At 42.7% G+C, this 17,539-nt stretch overlaps 1 protein-coding gene across 9 annotated transcripts in view; it reads right to left on the bottom strand.

Annotated features, from left to right (window-relative positions):
- nrxn3a (neurexin 3a) overlaps nucleotides 1–17,539 on the bottom strand; it is a 232,971-nt gene that overhangs the window by 158,972 nt on the left and 56,460 nt on the right. The window lies entirely within an intron of this gene.

Raw genomic sequence — 17,539 nt, 5'->3', positions numbered from 1 at the left:
GTAGCAGAAAAACAACACATCAGAGGATGAAACGGAGACATTTCACCATGTGATGGAAAATATGAGCCTATAGTGAATCTGATGTTCGGCACGGTGTAAAAAGTAGTTCCAGGGTGACGTTCGGCATGGTGTAAAAAGTAGTTCCAGGGTGATGTTCAGCATGGTGTAAAAAGTAGTTCCAGGGTGATGTTCAGCACGGTGTAAAAAGTAGTTCCAGGGTGACGTTCGGTAGGGTGTAAAAAGTAGTTCCAGGGTGACGTTCGGTAGGGTGTAAAAAGTAGTTCCAGGGTGACGTTCGGTAGGGTGTAAAAAGTAGTTCCAGGGTGACGTTCAGCACGGTGTAAAAAGTAGTTCCAGGGTGATGTTCGGCACGGTGTAAAAAGTAGTTCCAGGGTGATGTTTGGCACGGTGTAAAAAGTAGTTCCAGGGTGGTGTTCGGCACAGTGTAAAAAGTAGTTCCAGGGTGATGTTCAGCATGGTGTAAAAAGTAGTTCCAGGGTGATGTTTGGCACGGTGTAAAAAGTAGTTCCAGGGTGGTGTTCGGCACGGTGTAAAAAGTAGTTCCAGGGTGATGTTCAGCACGGTGTAAAAAGTAGTTCCAGGGTGATGTTCGGCACGGTGTAAAAAGTAGTTCCAGGGTGATGTTCGGCACGGTGTAAAAAGTAGTTCCAGGGTGGTGTTCGGCACGGTGTAAAAAGTAGTTCCAGGGTGATGTTCAGCACGGTGTAAAAAGTAGTTCCAGGGTGATGTTCAGCACGGTGTAAAAAGTAGTTCCAGGGTGGTGTTCGGCACGGTGTAAAAAGTAGTTCCAGGGTGGTGTTCGGCACAGTGTAAAAAGTAGTTCCAGGGTGATGTTCAGCATGGTGTAAAAAGTAGTTCCAGGGTGATGTTTGGCACGGTGTAAAAAGTAGTTCCAGGGTGGTGTTCGGCACGGTGTAAAAAGTAGTTCCAGGGTGATGTTCAGCACGGTGTAAAAAGTAGTTCCAGGGTGATGTTCGGCACGGTGTAAAAAGTAGTTCCAGGGTGATGTTCGGCACGGTGTAAAAAGTAGTTCCAGGGTGGTGTTCGGCACGGTGTAAAAAGTAGTTCCAGGGTGATGTTCAGCACGGTGTAAAAAGTAGTTCCAGGGTGATGTTCAGCACGGTGTAAAAAGTAGTTCCAGGGTGGTGTTCGGCACGGTGTAAAAAGTAGTTCCAGGGTGATGTTCAGCATGGTGTAGCATCTCTTCTTCTTCTAACATGTCTGGAAACATCTTGGAAATGAGGAGACCAGTTGCTGGAGTTTTAGGAGAGGAATTTTGTCCCATTCTGGTCTGATACAGATAACCCGAAGATCACCACCATCCACTTTTGACATTCAGCCTTGTCTAAGGCATACAGAGATTCCTTCTGATTCTCTAAATCTTTTGACTCTTCATGAGGAACATGTTTTTTCCACAGTTTTAGATCCAGTTTGTCTCAGATTGGTGAACCTCTGTCCATCTTTCCATCTAAGAGACTCTGCCTCTCTGAAATGCTCCTTTTATACCAGTCATGTTACTGACCTGTTGCCAGGTAACCTGGTTAGTTGTCCAATGCTCCTCCAGGTGTTTCTGGTTTGTACCAGGTACTTTTCCAGCCTTTTTGCTCCTGTTCCAACTTTTTCTCTGATGTGTTTTTATCTTCTACAGGGAATAAAATGCGAGTTGATGACTTGTGTTTATTTATTTAATAAGGTACATATTGCACATGAGTACAAAAACTAAATGTAAACGTGTGATGAGTTAGCATTACTGCTAGTTTACATCTGTTGTCCTTTGGCAGCAACAAACTTCAACAGTACAATAATAAAAATGGGAATAAAGAGCAAACTGGTTGTAAATATTCTACAAACTTCACGACGAGTCCCACCTACTTTAGAATTTATTTATTTATTTTTTCCTCATTATGAGCAAATCTTTACTATTAGGACCAGCGAAGAAGAAAGAACTGACTTGTGATCTGTTTGTTTTAGAAACATGTAGAACTTTCCATTTCTTTTCTTATTATAGTTATTGATCTGTGACTGAACACAGCTGTGCAGACGGGGTAGGAGGCAGAATGAGTTGTTTTCCTTCTGTTTCTCGGCCTCTCCGATGCAGTGAATTCATTTGTTGGCAAGTCCTGGTGCAGCTCTTCCTCTCTGCCAGTCACCATCTCTCTCTCTGATTTGTAATCATGCTCAGCTGATGGACAGTTTGTCCTTTCACGCAGACACGTAATTGCGTTTTGAGGGGTACAGACGACACGAGGGCCGCGTTAATCACAGGGCTAAACTCATTTCTGAAGGACAGTTGTAAGGTGGTGTTTCCAGGCAGCGCGTCCAGGCAGGACTGGACGTCTGCTACAATCAGATGTGGCAGGGCTAATGCAGCATGCCCAGGGTGGGCTGACGGAGGGCAGCACCAGGCTGCGGCAGCCGGGCTGCCTTCAGCGTCCTGATGGATGAAGCAGCCTTTCAGCAAAGCAATATGTTATAATTAAGATTATTCAGATTAAACAGAATTACAGACGTGTTGAAACGTTCTCAGACCTGCTCTCCTATAATCAGATTTCATCATCACATCAACGCTCAGCTTTACGTTGGTGAACTTTTCTCCTTTAATCAGCCACATTCTGCTGCCCGGCTTGTCTGTGGAGAACTACGGTGGCTCCAATGTGTCAAAGTACGGCTGTTAAATATCTACAGATGACAACAGAAAACCTCCTGGATGTGTTAAAACTTGAACGTTTGTAAATCCACAGCTTTACGGCGGATTTGTCTGTAACTCGGAGACTAACTCCACATAGACCGACTCATTTCTGCTCACTGCAAACGACGCTGACTTATGCCGATTTATGCCGAGAAATTAGCCAACAACAAAAAACGTCACGCTGAAAGACATTTGCAGGAAAGGCCTGCTGCCTTCGCTGGACAGTAGCAAACTGAAGAGCCAGAAAAGGGATTGTAGAACTTCTGTGAACAGTACAAACTCAGATACTCCTGCAGGTCTGGTGACAACTCAGAAGAAAAGTCTCTTCACAAACGTAGAATCACTCATTACAGTACTGGAGCATCTGTTGTTGGACTTACAAAAACAATTAGAGACATGTTTCTTTCTGGAAAAGACCATTAAAATGACAAGAAACACCACGACTCAGCAAACTGATGGGATCATTTGTGCTGAGTCGAGCGATGATGACGATGCTGGTCAGATGAAAGATAACTCAGCACAGGTTTCACTTCATTTCATGGCACATAAAAAGCAGTAAAATGTTAACAGTTTTGTTTATTCTGTTTTATTTTTAAGAGTGGAAAAGGTTTTATTGTTGATGTTTATTTGGTAAAAACGGCTCGTTTATCAGGGACTCCGGGTTTAACACGTCAGCAGCGTATCAGATAGTCTGTAAGGAGCCTAAACCAGCACCTCGTGTCTTTCCATCTTTTTTACTGCTGTCGACCCTGTGACCTTCCATCTGGTCAAGCTGATCCCTGCACTGCCCCCTACTGGCTGCTGTCATACTGCAGCTGGAGTATGCGTAGGGAAGTAAATTATCAGCCATGCTTATGGTGTAAAACCTGCAGAGACGCGTCTGAGTTATATTATTACACAGATGCAGCTTTTTATTCAGCTCCAATTGACAAGAAAAGAAATAACAGGCAGTGAAAGGTGAAAATCTCCCTCTGCAAGGCCACACTGTGCTTTCTGACGTCCACCTCCCACCTGGCTTGACCTGCACTGAAATATCCCGCAAATTTCTGCTCTGTCCAGACGTTTCCATGTCCCGTCTCTACAATCTTTATTAAAGTTTCATTGAGTGAAGATGACCCGTTTAACTTGGTGGGAATGTGGTGATCTTCAGGTTTACAGAGAAAATGCTGATTTTTTTCTTTATTTGAGATTAGAACCAGGACAGAACAGGGTCTTCATCAGGCTTTGTGTCTGGACTCAGATGACGGGGGGTGGCGGTGCGTGATGGACTGACAGAAGCAGTAAGTGATTTTGGATCAGCGGGGGAGCGATAACACACACACAACGGGCCTCGAAAGACTTTCCTGAGGCTAAGTGGCATTAACCTCCGTCTCTCATGAGGACCAGACAAAAGCCCCCAAGGAGCGCTAATAAACACATCGCCATCGACCCTCCCCCACCCTCGCCACGCACTCCAGGCGCAGAATCACAAGCAAATATCAACACTGAACATGCTCCAAATATTTGAATAAGAAACAGAAAAGAAGAAACAGAACGAGGCTTTACCAGGTTAAACTGGAATGAACTTGTGTTTGGAATTAAGTTAACTAAGAATTTATTTAACAATCAGAGTTTTTTATGATCGTAATAATTAACCATAACAACTTTAACCCATGTCTTCCTGGTTTTGGTCTGCCTGTTTTCTTTTATACCTAAACCAGTCTATAGCAGCTGGAGCTTTAAATCCCAGCATAAACCAGTCTGTAGCAGCTTTTAATCCCAGTAGAAACCAGTCTGTCACAGCTTTTAATCCCAGTATAAACCAGTCTGTAGTAGCTTTTAATCCCAGTATAAACCAGTCTGTAGCAGCTTTTAATCCCAGTATAAACCAGTCTGTCACAGCTTTTAATCCCAGTAGAAACCAGTCTGTAGTAGCTTTTAATCCCAGTATAAACCAGTCTGTCACAGCTTTTAATCCCAGTATAAACCAGTCTGTAGTAGCTTTTAATCCCAGTATAAACCAGTCTGTAGCAGCTTTTAATCCCAGTAGAAACCAGTCTGTCACAGCTTTTAATCCCAGTATAAACCAGTCTGTAGTAGCTTTTAATCCCAGTATAAACCAGTCTGTAGCAGCTTTTAATCCCAGTATAAACCAATCTGTAACAGCTTTTAATCCCAGTAGAAACCAGTCTGTCACAGCTTTTAATCCCAGTATAAACCAGTCTGTAGCAGCTTTTAATCCCAGTATAAACCAGTCTGTCACAGCTTTTAATCCCAGTAGAAACCAGTCTGTCACAGCTTTTAATCCCAGTATAAACCAGTCTGTAGTAGCTTTTAATCCCAGTATAAACCAGTCTGTATCATCTTTTAATCCCAGTATAAACCAGTCTGTAGCAGCTTTTAATCCCAGTATAAACCAGTCTGTAACAGCTTTTAATCCCAGTATAAACCAGTCTGTAGCAGCTTTTAATCCCATTATAAACCAGTCTTTAGCAGCTTTTAATCCCAGTATAAACCAGTCTGTAGCAGCTTTTAATCCCAGTATAAACCAGTCTTTAGCGGCTTTTAATCCCAGTATAAACCAGTCTTTAGCGGCTTTTAATCCCAGTATAAACCAGTCTGTAGCAGCTTTGAATCCCAGTATAAACCAGCCTGTAGCAGCTTTTAATCCCAGTAAAAACCAGCCTGTAGCAGCTTTTAATCCCAGTATAAACCAGTCTGTAACAGCTTTTAATCCCAGTATAAACCAGTGTGTAGCAGCTTTTAATCCCAGTATAAACCAGCCTGTAGCAGCTTTTAATCCCAGTAAAAACCAGCCTGTAGCAGCTTTTAATCCCAGTATAAACCAGTCTGTAGCAGCTTTTAATCCCAGTATAAACCAGTGTGTAGCAGCTTTTAATCCCAGTATAAACCAGCCTGTAGCAGCTTTTAATCCCAGTAAAAACCAGCCTGTAGCAGCTTTTAATCCCAGTATAAACCAGTCTGTAGCAGCTTTTAATCCCTGTATAAACCAGTCTGTAGCAGCTTTTAATCCCAGTATAAACCAGTCTGTAACAGCTTTTAATCCCAGTATAAACCAGTGTGTAGCAGCTTTTAATCCCAGTATAAACCAGTCTGTAGCAGCTTTTAATCCCAGTATAAACCAGTCTGTAGCATCTTTTAATCCCAATATAAACCAGTCTGTAACAGCTTTTAATCCCAGTATAAACCAGTGTGTAACAGCTTTTAATCCCAGTATAAACCAGTCTGTAGCATCTTTTAATCCCAGTATAAACCAGTCTGTAGCAGCTTTTAATCCCAGTATAAACCAGTCTGTAGCAGCTTTTAATCCCAGTATAAACCAGTCTGTAGCAGCTTTTAATCCCTGTATAAACCAGTCTGTAGCAGCTTTTAATCCCAGTATAAACCAGTCTGTAACAGCTTTTAATCCCAGTATAAACCAGTGTGTAGCAGCTTTTAATCCCAGTATAAACCAGTCTGTAGCAGCTTTTAATCCCAGTATAAACCAGTCTGTAGCATCTTTTAATCCCAATATAAACCAGTCTGTAACAGCTTTTAATCCCAGTATAAACCAGTGTGTAACAGCTTTTAATCCCAGTATAAACCAGTCTGTAGCATCTTTTAATCCCAGTATAAACCAGTCTGTAGCAGCTTTTAATCCCAGTATAAACCAGTCTGTAGCAGCTTTTAATCCCAGTATAAACCAGTCTGTAGCATCTTTTAATCCCAGTATAAACCAGTCTGTAGCATCTTTTAATCCCATTATAAACCAGCCTGTAACAGCTTTTAATCCCAGTATAAACCAGTCTGTAGCAGCTTTTAATCCCAGTATAAACCAGTCTGTAGCAGATTTTAATCCCAGTATAAACCAGTCTGTAGCAGCTTTTAATCCCAGTATAAACCAGTCTGTAGCAGATTTTAATCCCAGTATAAACCAGTCTGTAACAGCTTTTAATCCCAGTATAAACCAGTGTGTAGCAGCTTTTAATCCCAGTATAAACCAGTCTGTAACAGCTTTTAATCCCAGTATAAACCAGTCTGTAACAGCTTTTAATCCCAGTATAAACCAGTCAGCATCAGACATGATGTTTCTCAGCTGTCAGATTGTGAGGCTAAAATGATGCAAAATGAACATATCAATAAATATAGCAGCATAAAAGCCGACCAGAACAACAGAAACTATTTCCATGTTTCCACTTTTTCCTCATTTCCAGTTATTCCTGCTACTATTTACCTGCTATCCTCACTAAACCAACTCCAGCTCAGCTGCTTTGTGGCGCCACCGTGCATCAGAAACGTCTTCTTGGCTTTATTCTAGACCCTAACCAGCCATGTTGCTATGTTAACATTGCTGCTTCCAGTTGTCTGCAAATCTTCCGTTTCCATATATTATGTCAACTTTTCTTATAATCACATGAATGAGCATCTAAAGATGCTGACCTGTATTAAATATAGCAGGCAGCCAAATTCATATGACAGACTATTTGGATAAGAAGCGACTCCAGATTATAAAATTTTTATCCACCTGCTGTCCTCTGTAAGCCTCCAACACTTCATGACTAATCTTCATGTGACTGCAGAAGAAGAGGTTTAACAGATCATTCATCAGTTCACCAGACCATCAGAGCTACTGTTTTTTGTTATTTAGTTAAGATTCTCCTGTACAAAATTCCTAATAGTAACATGTCCAAGATTCATAAACGTTAAGCTAAAGTGTGCCGACCATCCAGTGTTTACCACCCGGACTGAGTCTGAGATTGTGTGGGTGAAACTCATAGCAGATAGGTGGTGGTGCGTATAAAAAACAAAATGGATGACAAATGAACCCTATTGTGTGTATTATCCTTTACTACGAGTGTGTGTGCACATATGTGCATGTGAACGGGTGTTGAACAGCTGGGGGTTGGGGTGAATCTATAGTGGGAGTTACTGGTGTGTAACAGCACACATGCTCCACCTTGATTGGCTCATTTTCACCCACCAGCAACTTCTTTCCACCACTATTCCCCATTTTCCTCTTGAAACAATGCTTTCACTTCACTCTTTTGTGTCTGTCCTAGCATGAAGAGGAAAGAAGGAACATTTCATTGAGGTCCTGGTTCATGGAATTTCAGGTGTGGCTGCATTTGGGATTGAAAATGTCAACAAGAGAGAAGATTCAGTCCGCTCTATTCACAACCCAAGCCTGCTGGCACTCAGCCTGCTAGCACTCAGCCTGCTTGCACTCAGCCTTCTAGCATTCAACCTGCTAGCATCAAGCCTGTTAGCATGCAGCCTGCTAGGTCCCAAACTGTTAGCATGCAACCTGCTAGCACTTAGTCTACTAGCACTCAGCCAGTTAGCACCCAGCCTGCTAGCACTCAACCTGCTGGCACTCAGCCAGCTAGCACTCAGCCTGCTAGCACTCAGCCTTCTGGCATTCAACCTGCTAGCATTAAGCCTGTTAGCATGCAGCCTGCTAGCATTCAGCCCGTTACCCCCAGCCTGCTAGCACTCAGCCCGTTACCCCCAGCCTGCTAGCACTAAGCCTGCTAGCACTCAGCCTGCTTGCACTCAGCCTTCTAGCATTCAACCTGCTAGCATCAAGCCTGTTAGCATGCAGCCTGCTAGCACTCAACCTGTTAGAACTTAACCTGTTACCACCCAGCCTGCTGGCACTCGGCCTGCTAGCACACAACCTGCTAGCACTTAGCCAGCTAGCACTCAGCCTGTTTGCATACAACCTGCTAGCATCACGCCTGTTAGCACACAGCCTGCTAGCACACAGCCTGCTAGCATTCGGTTTGCTATCGTTTCGTACGCTGTTGTTCGGCGTGCTTAACATTCAATCTGCTAACTTTCAGTCTGCTAACGTTTAGTCCGCCAACACTCAACCTGCTGGTATGCACAAAAATCTCATGCAGATATGAAAGAAACCCCCAATTTTCTTAAAATATGCTTGCTTTGTGCCCACCAAGCTATAAACAATAACCTTTATTTTGAGTCTAATTCACCATGAGATCCATCTGACATGTTTCCCAGTTTGCTGCCTTTAGCCACCTCTGAAACTTCCCCACATCCACTGTTTAAATAACTGTTCAGAAAAAAGAAAAGGCCTTCTGACTGCTTACATAATGATGGGAAAACAGCAGATCAATAAAAAAAGGATCATGGATCCATGGCTAAGAGTGAAAAAAGGCAGAATAATGGATGAAATGTGAGGGGGCTGGAGAGGGGGTGGGGAAATGAGGGTGCAGGATCTGGAGGCAATGAGATAACAGCCCCCCCTCTCTTAGTTGTCATGTGAGTGGCGTGTCGCAGCGAGCATCTGGCCGATAAAGATAGTAGGGGCCACCACAGTAATCTCCTCTGCACACACACACACACACACACACACACACACACACACACGAATAAATCCATGAAAACACACCTTATCAGTGATCTGATTTAGTCAGGTTGGTGTTCATGAAAACCCCGTTCAGCTGGTAAACCCTCAGCATTACTTCAACACAACACATCAGAGAAAATGAGCTGTCTGACTGAGGGTATACACGGTGTCAGGACAGAGGTTGCCAGTGGATACGCCATGTAAGATGGCAGCCATCATGAGGAATGGTGCGTTCAGGGGTCAGGTTTCCTCCTTCAGTGTAAAGCTTTGAGCTGAAAAAGTCACTTAGGAGTGTCTTTAAAGGTGTCTTTAGATGAGGATTGTTAAGCTCCAGGTTCGCCTCACTCCTCAGTCCATTTCACCCAAATCCTCAGCAGAACCAGAGCAGGAAGTCATGCAGCTGAGGACGGATTTATTTCTGTCAACACAGCAGCTGACGGACAGAATTTATCATGGCTGAAGACGGAGGTGCCTGCGGGATGATGGAGGCTTTTCTAAATTAACCTAATAACTGCCGACACGTCAACAGACCCAAGAACAAAAAACGGATTTTCACTTTTTTCTCACAGCAACGTTTTGGAGTTTCCATGACAATAAATCCCAAAACTAAGAACAATCAGATTATTGCAATAATCAGATCTGTGTGCACTTCTGAAATGCTATTTTCAGAAAACTCTGGTCTATTTCTAGTCTGTTATTGGAGTACTACGCACGTAGAGATGTAAGACTCAAAGTTAGTTTTTTCAAAACATCCTGTATTTTTAACTAAATCAGATGTACAGGTCTACATGCACAAAGAAATCAGAGTATTAGGGAGAAATCTGTGTTAATTATATTTTTACAATCAAATTACTGCCATTAAGCCTGTTTACATGCACACCAAAAATCATCAGATAATTCAAGTGATCATGAAAACAGCATAATCTGATAAAGATTTTTCAGATAATGTCAGTAATCTGACTATGAGAAATCAGACTAATACACCTAGCCATCTCTCCAGTACACTGATGTTCTCGCATGTGTAGATCCATATTTATTTAGTCTTAGCCGTGTGCATATAATGGCATCTTTAGAAAGGCAAAGTGATGCAGTCAGAGTATAAACAAAGTTTAGCAGCTTTTTAGCTCCCACGTTAGCAGCTAACGACCTGCATCAGTCAACCTTTGCAACCCAAGCTACCCTGCACCATGTCCCTGTTTGTAGACAAGCACTGACTGGAACCACAGAAAAGGTAAAGTTGGCCCTGCAGCATGGTGACATGGAGATAACGTCTACAGGGCGTCGGCCCTGTCGCTGCTCCCTGACTGCAGGCTGGAGATGACGTCTCTGATACGAGCCACAGAGGACTCACCGAGGACAGCATAACGAGAGAACAGCGAAGTGGACGACGACAGAAAATGTCTCTTCAGAGCACACCTCCAACCTCTGCATCTTCAGACAGTTTTAAAAGATTCTCATTCAACATCAGAAACACATGAATACACCATAAAGTAGATGTTACACCATCTAACCGCTACAGACCTTCCAGCTGAATGTTTTACCAATCATGATTCACAGAAAACCAGCCTGCTAGCTCTCAGTCTGCTAACTTGCAGGTGGAGGAAGAGGCTGCCTCAGGAACGAGAGACCCAGCATCGCTTCAGTTGTCACCATGGTGACGACATCCGTTGGTTTTCAGACAGCTGCTTTGATGCCTTGAGTTCAGCTTTCAGCTGTCCTCACCAAGGGTCATTCAAAGTGACTCTGCCCGGAATAACGCACGACACTGATGCTAAATAATCCCGAAGGGTTAAAACCATCTCACTCCGATACGCTTGTAGAAGTGTGTGCTGCTGTATTTCTCTGCTGTGGCTCTGGATTTTATTTATTTTATATGAAGGTAAGATATACAAGTTTGTAGATTTAATGTGAGAATTTGTGCAACAAAAACCTGAAACTGTCTAAATTTTCTCCTGTAAGGAAAAACAAAGGAGTGGGAAAAATGACGCCCCCATGTCGAATCTTCCCCTGCAGACCGTTTTCTTCTTCTTCTCCTTCAGAAACGCTTGGTACAGCGCCCCCTCTGGTGAGGACAGGAGAATGTTATTTAAAACGTTTAGTTCAACTGAGTGCAGAGTGAAAGCAAACTCGACCAGCTGAACGTTGCAACCCCAAAGGTCTTGTTGGTGTTTGTTTACTTCTCACACATAACGAATGTGTTAAATGTTGTTTTTTGAAGTAGATTACCCCAGCTTTGTGTGCCATGGCGATCGAGGGCCAACAACACAGCGTGTCTGGCACGTTGGCCTCCAAACGTTCACTCTGATTGGTTGACACTCACCCAGCCCACCTGATCTGATCTCACAGCTGCAGATGCAAGTTAGTTTTGGTAGAAATATCTCGTAAGGAATCAGTCAGAGCCTACTTTCATCTTGCTGTGACTAGCGAGAGTAAATTTATTACATGCTAAGAAAAATGTCCAGGCAGAAAATCACCAGGACATTTTACCGAAACTTTACGGAAACTTTCATTAAGCAAAAGATGGAAGATTCTGTACTCCCGCTGCAGACGCGCTGTTGCATTCATGGACATGTCTGTTAACCTGAAAACAGAATATTCTACATTTGGCCTCATTTTTGTGGACTTTTCTTAGAACGCAACAGAAAACTAACAAATGCAAAAACAATGTGTGGACGTGAATGTTCATCTTTAATATTTTCTGTGACTTCACAATGAAAACGGCTTGTGTGAAAATCTTCTGCAGGTAAAAATTAGGAATAAAAGTTACATGTTCTGTCTTTTTCTGTAACTTAGTTCAGGGGAATCGTTTTTTCTGTTTGGACAGACTTGATTTTGGAGCTGCCACCAAGTGGACATTCGAGGAACTGCACCTTCACATTTCCTCCAAAGTTGCCTGATCAACAGTTGCAGTAATGACAGAAAAAACATAAAATATGATGAAGTGACATCATCAGACTCTCACTTCTAGAGTCAGCCAATCAGAGCATGAGAAAAAAAAAGATCCAGAAATCATCAACATGTTTTATACTTTTCAAATGTTCGACAATGGACCATTCTTTGAGTCTAATCTGTATTTCTTTACTAGTGAATGCATCAATAAGATATCACCATCATCAGTAAAGCATCACCATTATCTGACCTCATGCACATTGAAATTGGTGCTTTGTTTCTCTGTAAATCTGTGTTTTTACTGCAAACAAAGAGCGAGCTGGTGCGAGTGCAGCTGCCTCATCCAGCCTGAGGCCGTGTCTGAATTTTCAATATGACACGTGTCAGTGCAAACACACTGAAGCCCCGTTCACCCACGAAAGCAACACAAACACTTGACAGTGAACAGAGGCTCAGATGGTGACGTAAAACCACAAAATGTGAGCCACTTGAGTGTCTGAGTGTGGGAATTCTCTGAGCTCTTTGCTTCCCATCTCCTCTATGTACGTGTCTGAGGACAGACACGGAGGAGTTCCAGGTCAGGGAATGAATTCCAGGTCAGGGAATGAATTCCAGGAAAGGGAATGAATTCCAGGAAAGGGAATGAATTCCAGGAAAGGGAATGAGTCCCCGGCAGTGTTGTGTATGTATATGTTTCCTCCAGGTTGGAGACATGGTGCTTGTTGCAATTTTTGTGACTTCGGTGCTTAAAGGGTTATAAAAGCTGAAATGCTGAACTATGAACATGAACTATTCATTTTAAATGGAATGAACTGAACTTGGAACTAGTTCATGAACATTGGCCTCAGGACAGAAGTAAATGACTGAGTGAATTTTATTTATATAGCTTCTCAGAGAAAAAAGCTTCACGAGATAAAAACATAAAAATACAAAAATACATCAGACATCATGCAATTAATATACAAGATAAATAACAAATAAAAGCAGCAAAACATTTTATTAAAATGCAGCATCAGGCTCACATGTTTTTATCTGCTGTTTAAAAAGGTCGGCAGAAAAGGCCGCTGGTCAGGAAGGAGTCCCAGGACGGGAAAGGAGTCCCAGGACGGGGAGGAGTCCCAGGACATGGAGGAGTCCCAGGACGGGAAAGGAGACCCGGGACGGGGAGGAGTCCCAGGACGGGAAAGGAGTCCCAGGACGGGGAGGAGTCCCAGGACGGGAAAGGAGACCCAGGATGGGGAGGAGTCCCAGGACGGGAAAGGAGACCCAGGATGGGGAGGAGTCCCAGGATCAGGTAGGAGAAATTATGTGATGAAAATGAATTCTTAAAAAGAAAAAAAAAACACTCACAAGTCTAACTTTAAACAAAACAAAATAAATTAATGTCCAAATCATGTTATACATAAAGTAAAAGCACCACCTCATTAGGATCAGAAAATTCAGTTTCATAAGAGCAAAGAAATTTTAAGGAATGTGCATATTTACATGAAAGGGCTGCAGGACTGTTAAGGCCATGATGCGTCTCGGCCTGTTTGTTAGCTTTACTATGAACAAAACAGCTGAGTGACAAAACCCATCCAACTTAGTCGGAGGAGGAGGAGGGCGGGTCGAATCTGATGCACATCAAAAGGGGATTTAGAGGTGTGTGTTTTAAAAAGTTTGACCAAAATTAAACAATACTTTTGTTTCTAACTGTTTTAGCTCATCTTGTGTCATCCATCACTGTAAACTGGTGGCAGAGCTTTACTACAAGCAGCAGAGGTTAGCTTCTTTATTTACAATTAAACTGCAGATAGAGTCAGGAGGGGAACGCCTTCAGCTTGGTGAGCTTCCAGCAGAGACACAGGGACTGTGTGCAGTTCTGGAAAAGGTCCCAGGCTTGGCTGGTTCCAGTTCTTCTATTCACGCCGTATTACCTCACCAACCGTGACAAACCCCCACAGCAGAGCCGAGGCCGACACAGCACAGCTTTCCACCATCCACGCACACACCGAGCAGCCAACGCTACAACAAAGCAGAGGGCGCCCATCTGTGTGAAACACTAATATACTATGAAATTACTTTCTTATCAGTAAATCTGTGGAAAGACTCAAATGCTCACAACTGCAGCACTTCAGTACATAATTACCTCAGCTTATTAACTTCAACGTGTTTTCACAATTTTCTTTAGATTTTGGTCAAGTTGGTGCAAAAGACACACGCTTATATGTTAAAAATAAAATCACCTCATATTTACCCCAAAAAAGCACAGAAGAAAATATAAGAACAAACAGAAAACTTAAAAAGAAGATGAGAATTTAGGGTAAATGTCAGAAACGAAGGCTTGTTTCTACACGTGTTTGAAGTAACAGGAAATGTGTTTTACTCGATAATTTACTTGTTTTCTTGTTTAGATTTTATCAAGAAGTAAATCAGATGTTTGCAGTAGATGGACAGCGTTTGAAATGCCGTCAGTGTTGTGCCGCGACACGTTGTTTTGTTCAAACATATGTTCTGGTCCACATTACCAGGTCCATCTTCTGGTACCAGGCTGGATGCTCCACTGTGGTCAGGCAGGCTGTGCTGGTTAACCAGGCCATGCTGGTACGTTATTCTGGTTTCCCTCAGTGCAGCAGCAGACAGGAGGAGGACATGTTCAGTGACAGTGATCCCTCTAACAACAACTGACAAAGTACATAAACGTCACCAACATGAGATGCTGGCTTTTTAATGTACTAGTGGCCTCATTTCCAACAGCTGCAGTCAAATCAGTTTAAAGTTAAGAGATTGAAGGAGTGATGTCAATGTTTGCAAAATGACAAGCAGCAGCATAAAAAGCACGTAACTGGAATTCTGTCATCATGTACACAGGTACATGAAGAACTAGATGCATTCATGTAAACACCATAATCTCATGACACTGCCTCACTAACATACAGTAACCTGACTGGGGAGGGATGTAATCTCACAGCACTAAATCAATCACAACAGCAGCTCCTTCAGCTCTACAAAGACAGACGTTTTTCATTTACACACTAAAATCTTCATTCTCATCAACATGGTTGGCTGCAGCAATGACAACCTTCTTCACTTAAAACGCTGTTAAAGCCAGAACCTGCAGCCCAGCATCTATTACCAGAGGGACACGGGGGGGAAGGAAGGAAATGGATCAGTTAGCAGCTAAAGACCCCGAAAGGAAAGGAAAGGAAAGGACTGGAAAGGAAAGGACAGGAAAGGAGAGGAAAGGAAAGGAAAGGAAAGGACTGGAAAGGAAAGGACAGGAAAGGAAAGGAAAGGAAAGGAAAGGAAAGGAAAGGAAAGGAAAGGAAAGGAAAGGAAAGGACTGGAAAGAAAAGGAAAGGAAAGGAAAGGAAATGAAAGGAAAGGAAAGGACTGGAAAGGAAAGGAAAGGAAAGGAAAGGAAAGGAAAGGAAAGAAAAGGAAAGGAAAGGAAAGGAAAGGAAAGGAAAGGAAAGAAAAGGAAAGAAAAGGAAAGGAAAGGACTGGAAAGGAAAGGACAGGAAAGGAAAGGAAAGGAAAGGAAAGGAAAGGAAAGGAAAGGACTGGAAAGGAAAGGACAGGAAAGGAAAGGAAAGGAAAGGAAAGGACTGGAAAGAAAAGGAAAGGAAAGGAAAGGAAAGGAAAGGAAATGAAAGGAAAGGACTGGAAAGGAAAGGACAGGAAAGGAAAGGAAAGGACTGGAAAGAAAAGGAAAGGAAAGGAAAGGAAATGAAAGGAAAGGAAAGGACTGGAAAGGAAAGGAAAGGAAAGGAAAGGAAAGAAAAGGAAAGGAAAGGAAAGGAAAGGAAAGGAAAGAAAAGGAAAGAAAAGGAAAGGAAAGGACTGGAAAGGAAAGGACAGGAAAGGAAAGGAAAGGAAAGGAAAGGAAAGGAAAGGAAAGGAAAGGACTGGAAAGGAAAGGACAGGAAAGGAAAGGAAAGGAAAGGAAAGGAAAGAAAAGGAAAGGACTGGAAAGAAAAGGAAAGGAAAGGAAAGGAAAGGAGAGGAAAGGAAAGGAAAGGACTGGAAAGAAAAGGAAAGGAAAGGAAAGGAAAGGAAAGGACTGGAAAGGAAAGGAAAGGAAAGGAAAGAAAAGGAAAGGAAAGGAAAGGAAAGGAAAGGACTGGAAAGGAAAGGAAAGGAAAGGACTGGAAAGGAAAGGACAGGAAAGGAAAGGAAAGGAAAGGAAAGGACTGGAAAGAAAAGGAAAGGAAAGGAAAGGAAAGGAAAGGAAAGGAAATGAAAGGAAAGGACTGGAAAGGAAAGGAAAGGAAAGGAAAGGAAAGGAAAGGAAAGGAAAGGAAAGGAAAGGAAAGGAAAGGAAAGGAAAGGAAAGGACTGGAAAGGAAAGGAAAGGACTGGAAAGAAAAGGAAAGGAAAGGAAAGGAAATAAAGGAAAGGACTGGAAAGGAAAGGAAAGGAAAGGACAGGGAAGGGAAGGGAAGGAAAGGACAGGAAAGGAAAGGAAGGGAAGGGAAGGGAAGGGAAAGGACACTTCACTCTACAATCTTTAAGTTTAAGTAAATAATTTAGTAAGTAAATAATTTAATCTTTGTGCATCTAAGCAGAAAATTCTCGTCACTTTCCAGCAAAAGGCCTTAAAATCCCTGCAAGATAGAAGAAGCAGATATTTTGATCTAAACCAACTCTGAAATCGCCTTTGGAAAAATAAATCTTCACAGCTTTTGTAGCATCAAAGCCCGCTGCTCAGGACGATGAGTACTCTGCATGAGATATAATGGACTTCTCTTATCTGGGCAAATAAATGCTCAGAAGCTTAGAGGGCCCAGTGCACAGCCCTGAGGTGTGTCCCAAAATAAAAGCAATCATATTTTAACAGTACACAGCACAAACGCTTCCCCCTCTTCTTTCCCTGGGGGACTTTGCATTAATTCTTAAAGCTGAAGGAAATGTTTAGTAGGCTCAATTATGCTGATGGGAATTACATAAGATGGAGTAATCTGGGAGCAAGATCAGCTGGCGATAGGATTCACCTCTGCCTGATGTGGTGTGTATATCCTCTTAGCCTTCCTCCTGATCTGATAGCACCAACCCTTTAATTTGCCAAGCTGAGGTCACCTTCAGCCCTGAAACACGACTTCTCCAGGCTTTTTCTGCACCTTACAACCTATAAAGAGATCATTTCGCTCAGGGGTCGAATGATTTGATAGTCAGAGTTACTGCATATCAAAGAGGAGGATGCACTAGAGCCGTTCTCTCCTCCAGAAGTTCGTCATAGCTGTACGACTGCTGTGGTTTTGGTTGGGTAAAAGCAGTCGTACGATCACAGGAAGTCGTTGGGAGCTCAGCTATGCGGAACAATGCAGAAGCCGAAGAAGATGATGAAAGCACAAAGAACTGAAGAAGAAAAAGAAAATGTATGCAAACCGAAGCTTGGTGCAGGGCCAATGACTCAAACAGCCTCTCTCTGCACCCCCTTCAGCGGAAATGATCTCTAACCCCGAGACAATTCAGTGAATTCATTCCTTCATCACAGCACTGATATAACAGCATCACCTGGATAACATATTTATAGAGCTCCATCCTGGGGAATAAAGCAATGAAGACAAACAGAGAATTTCAGTTTGAACCAGCTCTTAAACTCTTGTTAC

The sequence above is a fragment of the Melanotaenia boesemani genome, chromosome 20, assembly GCF_017639745.1.
Source record: "Melanotaenia boesemani isolate fMelBoe1 chromosome 20, fMelBoe1.pri, whole genome shotgun sequence".
Taxonomy (NCBI): domain Eukaryota; kingdom Metazoa; phylum Chordata; class Actinopteri; order Atheriniformes; family Melanotaeniidae; genus Melanotaenia; species Melanotaenia boesemani.
The sequence above is the reverse complement of the archived record's forward strand: the minus strand, read 5'-3'. Positions and strand labels throughout refer to the sequence as shown.